At 37.3% G+C, this 6191-nt stretch overlaps 1 pseudogene; it reads left to right on the top strand.

Moving 5' to 3' along the window:
* The first annotated feature begins 1068 nt into the window (after positions 1-1068).
* Positions 1069-1186, top strand: LOC126290472 (5S ribosomal RNA; annotated as a pseudogene).
* Positions 1187-6191: the final 5005 nt, after the last annotated feature.

Here is a 6191-nt window from a genome sequence, read left to right as displayed (position 1 = left end):
AGTCTAATAGGCGCTGCTCATGTATGGTTGTTTATATTTTTGGGCGGGTTTAATGACATCTCTGAACAGTCAAAGGGACTGTGTCTGTGATACAGTATCCACAGTAAACGTCTATCTTCAGGAGCTCTGGAAACCGAGGTGATGTGTGTATGTTTCCCATTTTCATTGACGAATGGGATAAAGGATTTTATTGTGCGGTAATTTCTCTTTAAGAAAGAGTCTTCATTGCATAAAAGTGTGTCACAAAAAATATATCATCATAAAGACAACAGTTGGGTGAGTATTTTGACTACGGCATTACTGTGCGTATTTTCTGCCATGAAATTTGTTTGTAGGTAATCATTTATAGTTCAGAAGGTACTATAACATATACAATAACAATACTAGAAGGAAAAATGCTCTGCATTTCTCTTCATTAAAACTCACTTCAGATCAGAAACAGGAGAATAATGCAGTTAACAAAATTTTTTGTCACTCAACCACAAATTTTGAATGTCTGGCAGATAACTAAGTTAAATTTGAAATTTAATTGAATTATACACTTCTGTGAAAGTCAGTCTATTCCTCTGAAGAATTTTTATTTATAAACTCGCAGCTTATTTAGTGCAAAATCATAATTTTCTGTTATGTGTACTCAGTTGTTAATGGCTGTCGTGCAACGATATATAAGCGTCAATGAAGGCAATATTCTGTAAACTGATTTGTTGTACGTCTCTACAATACATCATACAAAATGACCTTTGGGACACGTAGCTATCTCACAAATTAACTAAGTGAAAAACGATTTGGTGGAAGCAGGAGTGCAAGACAGAGATGGTGAAGAGACATACGACATGCACTGCGTTACTGGCAATAACACAATGAAGACTAAATGCAGAAGGGTTCAATAGCCTAATGTGAAAGGCAAAATAGATTTTGCAGCGTCAATATACGTTTTCAGTATTGGTATCTTCTTAAGTTTCTCATAGGTCTTCATAATCATCAAAAAAAAAAAAAAAATCTGTAGCAGTAACTGACGATCTTTTATGTTTGCCGCTCCATTATTTATTTTCTAGTGTAGTTAATAACGCCAACAGCCTTGCCGCAGTGGTAACATCGGTTCCCGTTAGATCACCGAAGTTAAGCGCTGTCGGGCTGGGCTAGCAGTTAGATGAGTGACCATCCGGTCTGCCGAGCGCTGTTGGTTAGCTGGGTGCACTCAGCCCTTGTGAGGCAAACTGAGGAGCTACTTGATTGAGAAGTGGCGGCTCCGGTGTCGGGAACTGACATACGGCCGGGAGAGCGGTGTGCTGACCACATGCCCCTCCGTATCCGCATCTAGTGACACCTGTGGGCTCACCTTTGGACCTTCATCGCCTGTTCCGGAAGAGTTTAGTTTAGTTTAGTTTATAGTTAATAACACTACTTTTTCTGTATAGGCTGCAGTTCATTCGTAGCAGGCTATTCCTTCATTCATTCGTGGTCTTACTTGTCTGTGAGGACATCAGAGGTTTTGAAACAGTGGATTAGCAGCAATACAGCAGTCTCTGTCTTCCGCGTATTCATCGCATGTACTTTTTCACCCACTCTCCCATTCTTAGATGCCACTGATATTGATAATTATTGCTGTGGCCAATACCTCTCACAGCCTCAGAAATGAATCTCCGATTGCAAAAATAAGGTGCAGGACGTACATAGAAAAGTTAACTCTGAGATTGTTCGTAAATGGAAGCGAAAGTCTCGTTCCATTCATCAATAGAAAACAATTATTTCAAAATAAGACCTGGTAAAATTAACTAAACACCTACACGACGACATTCAGCGTTTATCTACCACTGCACAGCAACTTCAGAGTACACAATAACGAAACAATTTGTACAGTGACAGCTACAGATATCTTCGAGCAAAAGCGTGTTTTGAGTTACTCATTCACTGCGAATTTTGATTTAATCCACTGGTTTTGACAGAACACAATAAAAATACAAAAAATATACCACTACGCTGTCATGTCACCTACAGCTGGGACAGACGAGAGAAGAAAACGTGAGAAATATATATCACACGAAAAATGACGCTCCACTGACTCATTTTTTTAGGACGTTGAGGTTAATTAAGTCCGAGCTTTAGGCTAAGTCAGCTGTTGTAAAATATTATTGCCTACTTACGGAAACTTTTTGACGAAACTTTGAAAAGTTTTCACCAGTTCACAAGTAGAGAATCGAAGTACTGCTTGAAATGTCTCATTCGCGTTTGGTAGAAACTTACTGAACGGAAACCAGTAATCCAGGAACCTGTGTATTCGAAACTGCCTCTTTGGCTGAAGAAAGAAATCATTATCACAGGCAAATGTGTATAGAGACTTTTTTAAAGTTGATAATTTTCAGTTTTGTTAAACAAGTCGTAAATTCCGCCATATAATCTGCATGATAAGAGAAGTGCTATGGTAGGTTGTTGTATACATGTCTGTACTGATTTTAATCCGCTTGAAGTCTTTGTAGAGCTTGTTTCTGGTCCTGCCGTTATGTTCATGGATGTCACTATATTTTTTTGAGAAAAGAGAAGTATTTGTATTAACAAAGGTCGTTAATTAGTATCTAATATTAAAAAAATGACAAAATTTTGAAGATGTCTCTGCAACATGTTAAAAGTTAACAAGAATACAATTTTATAATATGCTTCTGTGCTCTTGAAATACTATCTCTTTGAGTTGAGTTTCCCCAAAAACTGATTCCCTAAATCAATAGTGAATGGAAACATGTATATTAAATTAGTTTCTACAATTTTAAATCACCTATGACAGTAATCAAACGTACTGAAAACAAGCTGAATCAAAGAACTTCATTAATAGTAGGCAGTGGGTTAATCACTTGAGATTGTGATCTATCTGTTGTCCCAAAAACTTGACACTCACTTGTTCATGTATTTCATTGATTAAGACAAGTAGTGTGTTAGCTTGTGAAGGTCTATGCGAAGTACTGAAATGAATTTTATCAAAATTCAAATGATAATATATTTGTCTATATCCGCTTACGTTTTCTAATATTTCAATAGCTGCCTTTTCAAAATGAGATCTGAATGTACTTTTTATTCTTATACTATTACCATTAGAATTAAATGAATTCGATTAAGATGACAGCTTTCCGATTCTCATGGTCACAGTCAGCTTAGATTCGATCTCAGCCGAGGTTCCTGTAATAATGGTTTAGCAAGATTACGATTGATACCCGATTGTGTTTCACTCTCTAATAGTTCGAAGCAAGTGATCAGGAGGAAGTAAACGCTGTGAATTCAGATAAATTCTCAATGATTACAATTACGGATAACTTTAGTTGGAACGATCACATAGATAATGCGCATTAGATGGGACTAAGAAGGACATCGAAAAAGTTCAAAGAAGGGCAGCTCGTTTTCTATTATAACGAAATAGGGGAGATAGTGTAACGGACATGATGCGTCAATTAGGATGGCAGTCATTAAAACGAAGGCGTTTTGCGTTGCGTCAGAATCTTCTCGTGAAGTTCAGTCACCAACTGTCTCCTCCGAGTGCGAAAATATTCTACTGGCTCCCATCTACATAGAGAGAAATGATCACCATGACACAATAAGAGAATCAGAGCTGGCACATAAAAACTTCACTGCTCGTTTCTCCCGCGCGCTGTTAGAGTGGAACAGTAGAGAAATAGCTTCAAGATGGTCCGACGAACCCTCTGCCATGTATTTAATTGTGAATTGCAGAGTACTCATGTAGATGCAGATGAAGTAGAAAACTTGTGTACCTCTGAAAGGGGAAATACGCCTTATTTCCGTGAAAGTATTGACGACAGCGTAGTAACTGTAACCCTAGCACTAATTTGTAACATGGACACAATACATTTGAGGTTTGCATGTGGAGTGATCCTTTGCAGCCAAGTAAGGTTTAAATGAGAGTGATCCTTAACGAAGTCTACACATTTCCCCAAAACACACGTCCGTTGTAAGAAGTTCTCGCACTTTGTTTTTAACCTGGCTGGTACAAACCGATCCTTTTGTCAAGGTTTTCCCTCCTAGTTTCCAGCGTCTTTCGGCTTTATCGCAGCATCACGCTGATGCTCAGCTTCCATGAAGGTGACCACACGCTTTTGCCAGAAATCTGGAAGTTCGTAATTGCCGTTAATGTACCTTTCTTGCAGTTAGCTGCTGTGGCCTCACATTATTATAACAATCTACATAATGAGCTAATTTGTGTGTTTAACATATATCATCCCATCATCCACTTCAACTACAGTTATATTCCATTCGTAAAGCGTCTTGACGTGTGTTTTTACAATCCATATTAGCAATATTGTAGAGCAGTAGTGATTTTAAATCTTCATTCCATGATATTTGTGGTTTGCGCTTGTAATTGCCGAATCTAGATCGACATCCGAAATTATGCATCGTTGTTGCCTCCATAGTAAATAATTTTATATTAACAGTCTTCAGAATCGTTGCAACGAAAGAAACTTGCCTTTGCGTAACTTCACACTTAAGCGTCGAGAATAATCCTGATCGTGGCAGATATTACTCATAATAATAGGTTCCCTGACCCAAACTGTACAGATGGAGGTTAATAGGGAGCAACATAAAGCTGAATTTGGACAATAGGTAACACGAAGTTCTTCTTGACCGCTATATCTGTTTAAGCTTATTAAAATTTTCATGAAACATGCTGTGTAGACTTTCAAAACAAAAATACCTAGAGTCAAGGAAAACAGAATTACCATCCACTGTATAAGATTTGAGGATGATATTACCCTAATAACTGATAGGAGAAAACATACGCAAACTATATTTTCTAAATTTCCAACAATTCAGAAAAACGTACGACTGTAAGCAAGTCCAAGTTGAGAAGGACATTTGACATTAAAACCGAAAGATATGAATAAAAAATGTTAAATCAGTTTCTAGGCATGTTAATTACAACAGAAAGCAAATGATGTGTCGAACTCACGAAATGACTTGCAACGGGAAAACATGCCTTTATTGCAAGTTAACAAATGTAAAGATGTTCACATGTTCCTTTCCCTATATGGCTGTGAAATTATTGAAAGTTAACAAATGTAAGGATTTTCACACAGAGCGTTCCCTATATGGCCGTGAAAGCTGGATTCTGTTGAAACAGAAAGCGCTTAGAAGTGATAGAAATTTGTCTTTATAATAGAATAACAAGAATCAAGTAGACAGAAAGAAAATTCATTGACAATGTTTTGCAAGAGATCAGTGAGTGTATGGGTCTCGAAAGATATTATTTAAAAAAGGAACTAAATATTTTATGTATTTAATTACACACAACAAATTTTTCTAACAAAAATATACTGGCAGCAAATAGGGAAAAACCAAAGAGGAAACAAGAACGAAAATGGTAGAACTATCCAATATTACAAAATTTCAAAATTGCAAGGAAAAAAATTTCAAAATTACAAGGAAATAAAGCAGACAACAGAATATAGAGAAATCGTCACACGATATACGATTCAAGTAACATTCCTACGCAAGTAATAAAACTGTTTTGCATTTTGAAAAGAAGAATCTTGATATTGTCTTTGTCAATAGTAGTTGCAGATCCTAGACATAACAGAAGAAGACAGAGACTTAAACATCTTAGAAGACCGAGAGATTAATGTTTCAAGAACAGAACGAGTTCTTCACCGAAGCCTATTTCAACGCCTATGACGAACTGCTAACCTGAAATCTGCTGCTCTCCCTTCCTCACATCCCGCTAAACGACTACAGGGTGTCCCAGGAGGTGTCATCGGTATTCAGGAATATGACAAGACCGATAATTTGTACCAAAAAAGTAAACATCAGTTCTGAAATGCATATCTTAAGAGCTGTGAGCAGTTCTTCATCTTCAGTATTGTGAAACAAATCTCTTCTACTGTAAGCTCTTTGCTTTCCATATTTTGGGACTAGGTAGCAAACAAAGACCTGGCATTAGAAGAGATTTGTTTCACTGTATCTAAGATGAAGAAGTGCTCAAAGTCCTTAAAGTATGCAGTTGAGAGTCTATGTTTACTTTACCTTTTTGCTTCGAATGATCGTTCCTGTCATATCACCGAATACTGACGTGTTCTCCCAGTTGAGAGACTATGTTTACTCTACATTTTATGCTTCGAATGATCGTTCCTGTCACATCCTTGAATACTGACAGCTTCTCCTGGGACAACCTGTATACAGTGTCTGGAGACCAGGCC

The sequence above is a fragment of the Schistocerca gregaria genome, chromosome 1, assembly GCF_023897955.1.
Source record: "Schistocerca gregaria isolate iqSchGreg1 chromosome 1, iqSchGreg1.2, whole genome shotgun sequence".
Classification (NCBI taxonomy): Eukaryota; Metazoa; Arthropoda; class Insecta; order Orthoptera; family Acrididae; genus Schistocerca; species Schistocerca gregaria.
This window is presented reverse-complemented; position numbering and strand designations above follow the sequence as displayed.